General features: G+C 33.6%; 1 pseudogene; it reads left to right on the top strand.

The window, feature by feature from the left end:
* Window positions 1-13106: 13106 nt before the first annotated feature.
* LOC120079589 (cytochrome b-c1 complex subunit 7-1, mitochondrial-like) lies at window positions 13107-14148 on the top strand (annotated as a pseudogene).
* The last annotated feature ends 621 nt before the right edge of the window (window positions 14149-14769 follow it).

Raw genomic sequence — 14769 nt, 5'->3', positions numbered from 1 at the left:
CAAATAGGGTAAACGAGCTTAGCTCAATGATAATCTCCCGTAATTATACTAAAAAAAATTTAAAGACTAAAAATTGCAATTTTTATTCAAATTTAAAGTTAAAATTACAACAAATTATCAAAGTCTTAGATGAAATTTGATAAAAGTGAAAGATTAGATTAAAAAAAATGATACCCTTTTCAAGAACATAGTAACAATTTTTATTTTTCCAAAATTTTATCACTTTGTTTTAGGTTTATATTGGGTATTGGGTTTAAAGAAGTCATAGACTCCAAGTACATCGTCATGGACTTCAAGCACTATAAAAGAACTTTATGTCTTTAGTTTCTAATCATTTCAATTTGAAACACTTTAAAGTCTGGTATACTAACTCATTTAGTAGTATAATAATTTGAGAGAGTGGTTTTGTCATAATTGGTTCTGGGAGAGATTTTTATATGATTATAATAACTTTTCACATAGTAGAATTTTTTCCATATCTAGTTTTTTCTTTAGTTTTGAGTTTTTCTACATTAATTCTAGTGTTTCTAGTTTTATTGTTTTTTTTTTTTAATTTCTCATTTATTTTTCTATTTATTCATGCGATAATAATGAATGGTTGTTTAACCAATAAAACCTCAATAATTATCTCAAATAATGTGGTGGTAGTGAGAGATTTTTTATCCAATGAAACGTGAATAATTATCTCAAATATTAATGATTTGATTGCAAATAGTTATTGAACTAAAAAAAAAAACTCAATTTGTTCACAAAGTTCAACAAGAATTAATAAGCTTGGCTTGAACTAAAATAACCCAAACTATATATATAATTCTGTTGTGAAATTGAGGAGCACACTGGAGCATAATGGATATGGAGAAAATATAATACAATAATATATAAATATAATAATAATAAATAAATAAAATAACTAAAATTATGAAAATTTAGTGAAATTTTGAAGTGGATTTCTCACCAAATGTGTGTGTTTTTAAGATCCATCAAATGCCACTATTTATAGGCAAAGTGGCAAGTAGGATGTGGTCTTATATGGACACCAAGCATGAATAACTACAAAAGTATTGGGTTGATGCCCTAAAGTCTCGTGTCCTATAGTTTGTAAACAGTTTGTATAAGTGCTTATGTTGTATAATATATGATATTTACTTCACATCTTGTATAATATATGATATTTACTTCACTCAAGTGGATCATGTCTTGAGTGATAACCAAAATGGCCTGTAGTATATGGATATAGAAGGTAAACCTTATCCTAGTAACGCTACGAATGCGACCCGCTTAGTGGAATGGTCCCAAGTGTTATGACTTGTCATAGATAGTCTGATACTGATCATTCGTGTAGGTGACATGCGAGTGGGGATGTCCTATACAAAGAGTTTGTATAAGACCTGACCACGAAGTGTTAACGTCTCGTTATATAACACCGTTCATAACAGAGACTTCATTACACTAGGATGACCATAGGTAACATGACCTCAATCCTGAGTGAATTGGAAACTCCTGCCATTGAGGGTGGTCCTTTGATTTGTATGGGTGCAAGTGGCCAGGTCGCCGATTCAAACCTACCATTTTGGGGATTCGTCTGATTTGGGAGTTGGGAACTCAGCTACACAAGATGGAATTCACTCCTTCTTCGAAGCAGAGGTAAGTAGATAGATAGCTCTCTTAAGGCCTGATTCCAAGGTTTGAACGATGTGGCGCCACACACCTTCTCTTGACCCGAGAGGTGTTCACACATAGTTGGACTATATTGTATTGTTCATTAGAGGAATTAGTGGTACTTAAGGAATGAGATGGCAAAATGGTAAATTGGTCTAGCTGTACTTACGAGCATCTGTGAAGGGTCATCATACTCATGATTGGTTATATCCGATGGACACAGAAATATATCTGTGGTAAGAAGAGTTCAGCTGTTGGTCTTTAGTGGAATACCTGACTGTTAACGGATGGTGGATCTCGTGGCTAAAGAGTTTAGTCAGCCATTCGTGTACCATTGGAGCTTTGAGCCAAAGGTCCATTAGGCCCTCTGGGTAGCTTGGATAAAGTCAAGAATCAGTATTTAGGTTAGTTTGAAATGTTCAAATTAACAAGAGGAATTTCGATTATATATGATATAATTGAACTGGTTAATTATATAGGATATAATTGAATAAATGTATAAGATACATTATTTTGGAGGAAATTAGAAATAAATGTGATTTATATCATGTGGAGGAGAAATTACTTTAGTAGATATGTGATATCCAACTATAGGGTAAGAATATAATATGATTATATTCATTAATTATTAAATTGGTTAATTATATGATAATTGACCTCAAATTTCTCTCGGACGTGCGTTAGTGGAAGCAGTTGCATTCAGTTATGGTAACTGAAGAATAAAATGAAAATTTGTTTCATTTTGCAAAAGGTCGGAAAAATTGGAATTCGGTGTGAAAACGTAACGATCGCATAGTTTGAAAGCCTATACGATAGTCGCTCATTGCCTGAACGATTGCACGTCATCGCCTAAATGATCACACGCTGTCCCTAAACGATCGCTTAGGTTTATTTAATCCAACGAGGGAGACCAAAGGATATGTTTTCGCACTTCCCGCTCCCACTTACTATGAACACTCTCTCCATCCACCTTGATATTGATCTACCCAAACACCATCCGTTAGGTGGACACGCCAAATGTCCCTCGAGGCCTAGGGTAGATCTCACTGTGTGGACTATGAGGGAGAAACGCGAGAGGTGAAAATGAAACATCAAATGCCCCAAGTACCTCCCACTAAATGTTCTACCTAGAGGTTTATTAACCTAGACAATCTGGCTACTGATGATGATCTAAGTCATTTATTAAGTTTGCTCAAAAACAACTTTTGTCTTTGAAATTTAAAAAAAAATAAAAAAAAATCCAAGTAGTCACATTAAACTCTTTAATGGACTGGCCTTAATTTTCATGCATGCATCAAATCTATCTAAATTATCTTTCCAGGTAGGTTCCAGGTAGGGGTGTTTCGTTGCCGTCATCTTAAATACCCCAGCCTAGACAAAACCCGCCTTCGACAAAAGGTCTATTATAAATCGACTTGCTACATATTAATCTTTTACTAATTATTTTAGTTCTAATTTCATTTTATAACCATTTATAAAATAAATAACTAAATTACTCATGCCACATAACGAAGTATTTATAACGCTTATAAATATAACGTTAAATAAATAAAGCATACATAAATATAACCCTTATATTATATAATGCATGAGCATGCACTTATGTAAATTAAATCATGCTTCACTAAATCATAACACTTATAATAAAGAGAATATGCATGACCTAAGTTGGGATTTATCTATATGTGCATGCGATATGAAAAAATATATATATATACATCACATGTATAAAACCATGGATTAGTGGACTAGGATGAACAAAAACAAAACCGGAATGAGAAAACAATCTATGTACATAATTCAGCTGAGCAAACCGGTTCACAAACGAACCGAGTCTTGAACCACCGGGCGAAGCTTCCATCGAAAACGTCTCCAGGTAAACGATCGTGTAGCGTACTAGAGGATAGCATAAAAGATAAACGGTCGTATAGACAATAATGAGGCCATGAAGCCTGATCGTCTAGAGGATCGCTTAGCACGCGAAAGGCAAACGATTTACCATGCAATTACTTCGTGATCGTATAGTTAGTAACTAAGTGATGAGACTTGCTGAGTTGTACGATTGTCTAATGCATGTACGCGTTAAACGACAATCGAGCATCCGATACTCATCAATTGTCTACCTCATCGTCTACACAACTCGACCAACATTTGATCGTCTTCTTCCACGAAGAACAGCAACCCTTGCTCCGAACTTCATCACGAACGACTCAAGACCCAAACCCATTGTATAATAAACGCCTCCAAGTAAAGCATCATGTAGTGCACACTAGACGATAGCGTAAAAGCTAAACGATTGCATAGACAATAATGAGGTCGTGAAGCCTGATCGTCTAGATGATCGCTTAGCACATGAAAAGGTAAATAATTTATTATGTAATTACTCCGCGATCGTATAGTCAGTAACTAAGCGATAAGGCTTGTTGAGCTATACGATCGTCTTATACGTGCGCATGTTAAACAACAGTCGAGCATCTAAAACTCAGCGATCGTCTACCTGATCGTCGACATGATACGATCAACCCTTGATCGCGTACCCAATCGTCAACATGATGCGATCAAACCTTGATCACGTACCCCATCGTCTACACGATGCAATCAACCCTTGATCGTATCCTTCCTTGAAGAACCGCAATGCTTGCTCCGATCTTCTTCACAACGACTCAAAACTCAAACAGACATTGAATTACAAACTTGATAACGATTATCAAAGCCCAAAAAACGCAGGGGACTTTACAAACAACTAAAGAATTCAACAAACCGAGGTTACATCCTAGAAATTTCCATTAATCCACACATCCACAAATGAATTAACAATTAAAATAGAGAGTAGACATGTTGTACCCACTGTGAATGTAAATGCAATTCTTTTGCAGCAATGAATTGGAATATCAGAAACCGAGTGCTCCGATACCATTTGAAGAATTCTTATTCAAGAGTACCGATGAGCGAAAGCGGATCTTTCCATTCATTGTGACAGAATTACCACATATACATTCAAAACATACTAATATGCATTCATAATGCTAAAGAGATTAAGAGATCATACTAGATGAGGATTTCTTCTTCACAGCGAGTCTAAAACCCAACCTTCTACCTAATCACCACTCGGACAAAAGAAAATGGAGATGATACCACCACTCAGAGCCCTCAGTATTCTTGGAGTGAGAATACAAAGTGTGGGCTTTGTTCGAATTTGGTAGAGGGAAGGAGGAAGATTGACTGTGCACAACGATCAAGCAAGTGGGAGATGAGATCGTCTATCGCATAGACAAGATGCTTGAACGTTTAGGTGAAGTATACGATCGTGTAGGAAAAAGTAAGCGATCTTCTAAATGATCGTGTAGAAAAGGGTAAGCGATCATATAAACGATCGTGTAGGAAAAGCGTGAGCGATCATCTGAACGATCGTGTAGGAAAAACTAAGCGATCGTTTATATGATCGTTTAGTAAATATCATGAGCTAAACGATCGCTTAGGAAAAGGTAAATGATTGTTTAGTTAATAGCACGCGAAGGTGTAATCGGTAAGCGATCGCTTAGTAATATTGTAGATGTAAGTGATCGTGTAGGCACTGATTTTTTAAACGATGTCATTCTCTTTAACACAATGTCCGCGCCTCCATGCTCATCACACCGTCAACTATTTATGCATCTCAAAGTGATCTTTCAATACACTTATTCGTTATTTAGAATAGAAGAGACGTCATCCCAGTTCCTTTATAACCGTCCAATGAATATGATCTCATCATATTCATAACATATAAATTAATATCATATATTAATTATAATATTTTTTTCTACTAGATATAAATCATATTTATATCCAATTTCCTCCAAATTAATGTATCTCATACATAAAGTTAATTATATCATATTTAATTAACTCATTCAATTATATTCTATAATCGAACTCCCTCTTGTCAATTTGAATATTTCAAACTGACCCAAAAACTAACTCTCAACTTGTATCCAAGCTACCAAGGGGACTTTATGGACCTATGACTCAAAGCTCCAATGGTACGTGAATAGTTGACTAAACTCTTTAGTCATGATATCTACCATCCGTTAACTGCCAGACATTCTACTAAAGACCGACAGTTGAACTCTTCTTGCTATAGATATATTTCTATGTCTATTGGTTATAACCAATAATCAGTACGATGACCCTTCACAGATGCTCATAATTACAGCAGGTCAATTTACCGTTTTGCCTATGTAATTACATCTTCCTCCTTAAGTACCACTGATCCCTCTAATGAACAATACAACATAGTCCTACTATGTGTGAACACCTCTTGGCCCATGAAAAGGTGCATGGCGCCACATCATTCAAGCCCCGGGATTAGTCCTTAAGAGAGCAATCTATCTATTTACCCTTACTTTTGGGAAGGAGTGAAGTCCATCTTGTGAAGCTGAGTTCCCAGCTCCCAAATCAGACGAATTCTCAAAATGGTAGGTTTGAGTCGACGCTCTGGCCACTCACACCCATGCAAATCAAAGGACCGCCCTCAATGGCAAGAGTTCCCAACTCACTTAGGATTGAGGTCATGTTATCTACGGTTATTCTAGTGAAGTGAAGTCTTAGTCATAAACGGAGTTATATGATAAGACATTAACACTTCAAGGTCAAGTCTTATACAAACTCTTTGTATAGGATGCCCCCGCTCGCATGTCCACTACACAAATGAGCAGGATCAGACCATCTGTGACAAGTCACAACATTTGTAATAATTCCACAAAGCGGGTCGCGTCTATAGTGTTACCAGGATAAGGTTTCCCTCCTATATCCATATACTACAAATTATTTTGGTTGTCACTTAAGACATGATCCACTTGTATGTCACTACATACATGCTTAAGTTACATAAAAACAACCAGGGATATTTTATTTACTTTTTCTTTTAGCATTGTCAATTTGGAAAAGTATTTTTTTATTTATAAGTATTGTGTGTGTAGTTGCACTGTCTGCTAGACATAGATCTTCTTTGCTCATTTTTTAATCACACAACATATGAAAATGATCCATGTTTCTTCATTAAAATAAAATAATTACAATAAGAAAAATAACATTTAAAATACATAAAAGTTAATATTTACTAAAAAAACATGAAGATAGATAAAACAAAATAACAACATTAAGTCTAGATATTCCCAAAGTCAAAAGAAACACTTGATGTTCCATCAACTGTGTCAATCTTCAAAATATTTAAAAAAGTCCACCACATCCAAATTTGTCATATAAGATGAGTCAAATATGTCATTATCCTCGTATGCAAAATTTGTTTCCACATTCTCTTTTTCCTTCAGCGAGACGTGGTAGAGGTCAACTAAATCTTTTGACATATGACAAATATATAACCAATACCCAATCATTCCGCATTGGAAGCATTTATTTTCAATACTCTTTGAACTCTTATCTTGTGGAGTTTTTCCTTTGTGATCATCATTGTGTGTAGTTTTTTTTTAAAAAAAAATTCAAATGATCAGATCAACCACCACAAAAATAATAATTATTTATTCCTCTGCCACAGTCACGACCTCGACCACGATTATTAACATTCACAGCATTCACTTCAGAAAATAGTGTTGTTCCAATTGGCCGAGATTTGTGGTTCTTCATCAAAAACCTGTTATTTGGTTCAGCCACAAGGACTACGAATTCTAATTTTGTAAGGTTTCTCATGGCAATACTATCACAAAATATTGTATTTATATTAGAAATTTAATATGTACTAAATATCCAAAATAACATTTAACTTATTAATTATGATAAAAAGGAAAAAAATCGACCTACCTTTTGGACCTACCTTCAGCGATAGAAGTGACAAGAGCTCATACTGATAACGTGTTGTGAAATTGAGGAGCACAACGAATATGGAGATAATATAATATGATAATATATAAACATAATAATAATAAAATAAAATAACTAAAATTATAAAAATTTGATAATATGAAAATTTAGTGGAATTTTGAAGTGGATTTCTTACCAAATGTGTGTGTTTTTAAGATCCACCAAATGTCACTATTTATAGGCAAAGTGACAAGTAGGATGTGGTCTTATATGGACACCAAACATGAATAATTACAAGGCACATAGACAACATGATGATTAACACATGACTTTTAGGATACTAAGCAACGGGCATCTATTTATTTTTATAATATTTATAATAAATTCTACTTAAGGTTCAAAATATTGATGTCGATGGAAATATCAAGGTCCCTGTTTTATGGAAATATTGATATTGATGGAAGTTTCGAAAAATTTTATGGAAATTGTTATAATTAGTTAATGAAACTTTGATTGTGATCTAATTAGACTATATTTTACCATTTTTAATCATTACTTTTATAAAATAAGATAATATTTAGAGGGATAGTGTAAATATATGTATAAATGATAATGCGAGAGTAGAAATTTAAAAAAGAAATTGAAAAATAATTACAAAATAATATCAAATATTGATAATTAATTGCAAAATTAAAGGACATGAAATGTTTGGATACAAAGCAATTGTAAATTATTTATTATAAAACCTTCCTATCTAATACCAAAAAGATGAGCTTGGAACATCTAATCCAAGATCTTGATAATTCACATAGAAACTACAGTATTACTCCCATGTCATCGTATATTGAAAATGTTGAATATGGTTATTTAAATGAAAATGATAGGACTCGTATGGCTAACATATAGACCCTATTAGTGTACATCTCATTGGGCGATGATCTTCCTCCTTTAGATGGATAAGACTATTCGTTGGAAGATTAGGTTGGAAATTATTATGGTTTAGTCTTGAAGAACCATTAGAATCTGATAAGAATAATTACCTTGTACTATAGCTTTGTTGTTTATTACTACTGCTTATGACCATAGTTTTCTAAATCTTTTTCTTGGAAATGAAAACTTTGGATAGTAAAAGAAGCAAAACTTACATCAGTTCAATTTTGAGATGAAATGATGTGAAAATTCAATGAAAAAGTGTCCGAAGGAAATTAAAAATAAATATATGTTGTCTTTATCAATTTTGTTTTCCTAGAAATGAAAGCTTTGGATGGTAAAAAAAATAAAGCTTACATCAATCTAATTTAGAGGTAAAATGATGTGAAAATTCAATTGGAAAAGGTTTGAATGAAGTTAAAAGTAAATATATATTATTATTTTTCTCAATTTTGCTGTCTTGAAAATGAAAGTTTGGGATGGTAAAAAAAATTTACATCAATTCAATTTTGAGGTAAAATGATGTGAAAAATCAATGAAAAAGGTTTGCATGGAGTTAAAAATAAATCTATGTCATTATTTTTCTCAATTTTGGTTTATTGGAAATGAAAGCTTTGAGTGGTAAAAAAACAAAAATTAAATCAATTCAATTTTGAGATGAAATTATACATTGATGTGTGAAACTGTATCATTCATATAATTAAGACAAGTCTATAAACCTTTAAAGAAAAAAAAACCTCCATTGAACCTAATTGCTTTAAAAAAATCGAAACTTCCATCAAAATTTTGAGAATGGGGAAAACGAAATCGAAATTCTCCCCACACCGAAATTTTGAGCTGGTAAATTTTTTTTTTAAACTATGATTCTACTTCATAACATAATTTTGCACATTGTTTTTTTTATAGCAAAAATAAATTTGCACATTAAGCTATGTTAACATTTAAAAATAAGTATATATATATATAAAAAATCTAAATGAACCCTAACAATTTACTATTTGTTGTGAATTTGAGGAGCACAAAGAAGCACAACGAGAACACGGATATGAAGAATAATATACAATAAAATAAAATAATATTAAAATAAATATAATATAATATATAAATAAATAACAAAAATTAAATAAAATAACAAAGAATATATTTTTCCACTTTCTCCAATTTTTTTAGAATGATCACCAATATATATGTATTTTAAAGCCCACAAAATGCCAGACAATTTGACAAGTAGGAGGTGGATTACATGTACACTAATAGTGTGTAATCTTGAGACACGTGGACAACACATGTGGTAATGGATAAGTGACACATGGCCAATGGACATTAATAATGGGCATCTACATTACACCTAATTTAACATATTACCACTCCTTAGACGCCCATTATATTACTAGGAAAAAACTCACTAGAAAAAATCCTAGTGTATAAAAAGATTACATATTTCATATAATCTAATACTCTTAGAAAGTATATTTACTCCCCTTCATGGAAATATCACTTGAGATCTCTGAGTCGCCGCATTCCAATGTTGTGCACCAATTTTTCAAAGGTTGTAGTAGGTAATGCCTTTGTAAATAAGTCTACCAGGTTATCTTTCGAACAAATTTGTTGTATAGTGATGTCGTCATTTTCTTTAAGATCGTGAGTGTAGAAAATCTTCGGTGAAATATATTTTGTTCTATCTCCTTTAATATATCCTTCTTTGATTTGGGATATGCATAATGTTTTGTCTTCGTATAATATCGTTGGAAGATTTTTACTAGAAACGAATATGCTTAGTCATTGATCTTAGCCAGTATACATACTCGACTAGCCTCGTGAATTATAAGAATTTCAAAATGATTTGAGGAATTGGCTATTATGGTTTGTTTCACCAATCGTCACTTCTTGTTGTGGAGTCTATGTTGATAAAGATGAATGGATCAAAGCTATGGATCTCGAAATGGAGTCTATGTACTTCAATTCAGTTTGGGTTCTTGTAGATCAACCTGATGGGGTCAAACCTATAGGTTGCATATGGATCTATAAGAGAAAACGAGGTGCTAGTGCAAACCTTCAAAGTTAGGCTTGTGGCAAAGGGTTATACCCAAGTTGAGGGAGTCAATTATGAGGAGACTTTCTCACTTATTGCCATGTTGAAGTCTATCCGAATACTATTGTCCAATTCCTTATATTACGACTATGAGATTTGGCAAATGGACGTCAAAACTAATTTTTTTGAATGAAAATCTTGAGGAGACTATATATATAGAGCAACCTGAAGGATTCATAACCCAGGTTCAAGAGCAAAAAGTGTGCAAGCAAATATAAGATTTAATACTACGATCAAATCTTATGGCTTTGATCAGAATGTTGATGAGCCTTGTGTTTACAAGAGAATCAATAACCGTTCAATAACTTTTCTTGTGTAGTATGTAGAGAATATCCTACTCATTGGGAATGATGTAAGTTTACTGATTGAAATTAAAAATTGGCTAGCAACCCAATTCCAAATGAAAGATTTGGGAAAGGCATAATTTGTTCTTGGCATTCAAATCTTTAAAGATCGAAAGAACAAAATGGTGGCCCTATCTCAGGCATCATATATTGACAAGATGCTTGTCAAGTTCTTGATGCATAACTTGAAGAGAGGTTTTCTCCCTTTCAGATTTGAAGTTATTTTGTCCAAGGAATAGTCTCGTAAGACACCTCAAGAAGTTAAGAAAATGAAACAGATCCCTTATGCATCAGCTGTTGGTAGCCTAATGTATGAAAATGTTATGTATGACCTGCATCTACTATGCTGTGGAAATAATCAGTAGATATCAATCCAACCCAGGATTTAATCACTGGACCGACATTAAAAACATCCTCAAGTATCTTCAGAGAACGAGGGACTATGTGCTCGTGTATGATTATAAGGATTTGATCCTTACAGGATACACTGACTCTAATTTTTAGATTGATAAGGATTCTAGGAAATCCAATCAACATCAATGTTCACTCTTAACAGAGGGGTGGTAGTCTGAAGGAGAACCAAGCAAGGGTGCATTGCTGACTCCACTATGAAGGCTGAGTATGTAGCAGCTTATGAAGCTGTTAAGGAAGCTATGTGGCTCAAGAAGTTCCTTACTGATCTGGAAGTGATTCCAGACATGTCTAAGCCCATCGTCTTTTATTGTGATAATAACTGGTTAATTCCCGAGAGCCTAGGAGTCACAAATGCAGGAAGCACATAAAACGGAAGTATCATCTCATTTGAGAGATTGTGTATTGAGGAGACGACGTGATTGTCACGTAAATAGCTTCAACGTACAACGTTACTTATCCATTTACAAAGACCCTCATGGCTAAGATGTTTGAGGGTCATCTGTAGAGTATGGGTCTAGGGGACATGTCACATCTAGTCTAGGGCAAGTGAGAGATTTTTGTATTGGGCATGCCCTAGTTTATTGTTTTGTGTACTTTTGTATTAGTTGTCTTTTATGATCTGCGACCCACCAGCTTTAGGACAAGTGGGAGATTTTTGGGGTTAATGCTCTAAATCTCGTAGGCCTTATAGTTTGTAATTGTAATGTACAAACAATTTCTTTATTTAATAAAATTTGAACTATTTTATTCGATATTTAGTAGCATTTAACCCACAAAACCAATAAACTAACATCCAAGGTTATCTTCTGTAGGTTAAACATGTATGTAGAGACATATTGGTGGATCGTGTTTAAGTGATAACCTAAATGGTCTATAGTAGATGGATAAGGCTAGATAAATATCCTGATGATACTACGAATACGACCCGCTTTGTAGATGTTACAATTGTTGTAAAGTTCTACAAATGATTTGATCCTGATCATTTATGTAGAGACATATGAGTGTGAGTATTCTATACAAAAGGATTTGTATAAGACCTGACCACGAAATGACTAGTTTCATTGTATAATGCCATTAATAATAGAGACTTACAATTCACCAGGATGACCATAGGCGGTCCTTTGATTTGCATGGGTGAGAGTGGTCAGACTGATGACAAGAAATCGGAGGTCAATTTTACCCGATAACCAAACTCCCGTGGATGCATTATGCGATGCATGTTCCAAAAATATACGTTGTTAGCCATGCATCAATCACTACAAGAAATCTGAGCTTTGATGTCGGTTGGGAAAAACTAAAATGGATGTACAATGTCGGTTTCTAAAAAAAATGAATTTTTTATGTCCGTTTAAAACCGACATTGTAGGTTAATTTTTTTTGTTTCCCTCTCTCCCATTTTAATTTCCCGCCTTCCCTAATTATCATTAATAAAAAAGAAAAATTAATATATATATTGTGTAAAAGAAAAAAAAATGACCCTCGAATTAAATCCCCAATCTTTTTCTTCTTCTCCGTCCAAACCCTTCCCACGTCTCCTTCCTCAACTGCACATTCCCTAGCGAAGACCCTTTCTCCGATCGCCTCACCGTCCATTGCCTAACATCGCCAGTAAGCCTTCACTCTCTCTCTCCCCTGTCGAACTCTCTCTCTAACCCACGAAAAAGTATATCCACCGCCTGAGGTTCTGATCTTCCTTTCTCTCTCTCTCACTCTCACCAATCTGCAAACCATACGCTAGATCTAGCTGTTGTGTAGCTCATGTTCATAGATTGAGTTTGTCCATGCCTGAAGTTCATGTTCATTAACCAATCTTGTTCTGACAAAAAATCATAGAGTAAATTTTTCCAAAGGAAGAAAAGAGAGAGATCGAAATGGCATCCCTTTTGCAGTCCTTCATTGACCCAAAAAAGAAGATTGGAGATTCATCGCCAGATCGACCCAATGCCTCCGTAATTATGGTAATTGAAACCCTAATCGTTTCTTTTTCTATGGCATTCATTTCGAATTTTGTTCCGTGGAGATTGATTTTGGGTTGTATTATTATGTTAGGTCTTTGATTCAATCTGTATGATCCATATTATGATATTAATGTGAAGGAGGCTTTGAATCGACTCCCTAGGGAGGTTGTTGATGCGGGCAATCAACATTTGAAGATGGGCCATGGACCTTTCCATGAAGCATTAGTACCTTCCTGATGATCTTCAAGTTTTTTCCTACTATAGATGTTTATCTCTTCCTTAGATCGATTTGAGCCTAGCTGAAAAAACATAAATGCGTTATATGTTTATCATAACCGAATAATCTTCAGTTTTATTTCTATATTCAACATGCTCTTAATATAATTGTTAAGTGTCCAATATTCTCGAAATCTAGTATTTTTTTATGGTTAAATTTCTATAATATTTCATGGTCACTGGGAACTAACTCTTGATTGTATTGGTTTTGTTGTTTTTTCCCAACTAAGCACAGGACGTTGAATTCTAAATAGTTGTTAGATGGTTATTAATTTGAATTATTTCATTCTTTTGGCAGGCCATGCAAATGCTATTCAGGAGCTATCTCCAGGATATGTTGGCATTTGTAAGTCCTTCCATTATTTCATATCTCCCGCTTTATTATTTAAAGTGAAAGAAAATTGTGGTAAAAAAAGAATGAAAAATGTTTGGTTATGTTCATGGAAATGAAGCAGCCACTCTATATCGTAGTGTCAGTCATGGTTCTTAGAGTTTTGAATCTTATGACCTATATTTGGGAGTTATTGATTTTGATATTATTTACCATCTGTTAGCCTGGATGGTATCTTGCTACGTACTTGCATTATAGTTGAATTGTTTATCTTAATTTTATTGAATTCCCCTTCAAGGTTTCTCGTTCCGTCCTCTGTTGTCTTTTTCATGATTTCAGGTTTCATGATCTAGATAGATATCAGCTTTTGGTAATATATGTATGAATCCTGGATGAATTCTTGGTTTTGATATTATTTACCATCTGTTAACCTAGATGTTTTCTGTTAGCCTATTATTTACCATTTATTTGCTATATACTACAGATAAATGTTAATGGTCTGTTATAAATAGTTATTGATTTTGATATTATTTACCATCTGTTAATCTAGATGTTTTCTTTTAAAGCAAATAAATGACTTGTGTAGGCCTTTGTTTATGGTTGAATTCTTGATTTGTTCTGATTGTAACATTAAACGAGTTTATACGAGTGATTTTCATGTACTACCACCAGATCTTCGCTATTAATCCTAATTCTTATATTATTTTCAAAAACATTATACGAGTGAAATTGCTTTATCACATGCAAATAAAGTAAAATGTGTGGCGGTAAATTTCTCTCTCTCTCTCTCTTTTTTATTTGTTTGATTAATCTGGATTCTTTGATTTTAGTTTTGGTATTGCTTTAGGGGCTTTCTACTTTTTAGTTATATGGATAATGTAAAAATTTTTAGTTGAATATGCTAGCCTCGTACGTAAATTATTTATTTTTTATATAGTACTAGCTTTAATTTAATAAATGGACGTAAAC

The sequence above is a fragment of the Benincasa hispida genome, unplaced genomic scaffold (assembly GCF_027475165.1).
Source record: "Benincasa hispida cultivar pf3 unplaced genomic scaffold, pf3_genome.v1.1 HicScf72, whole genome shotgun sequence".
Classification (NCBI taxonomy): domain Eukaryota; kingdom Viridiplantae; phylum Streptophyta; class Magnoliopsida; order Cucurbitales; family Cucurbitaceae; genus Benincasa; species Benincasa hispida.
The sequence above is the reverse complement of the archived record's forward strand: the minus strand, read 5'-3'. Positions and strand labels throughout refer to the sequence as shown.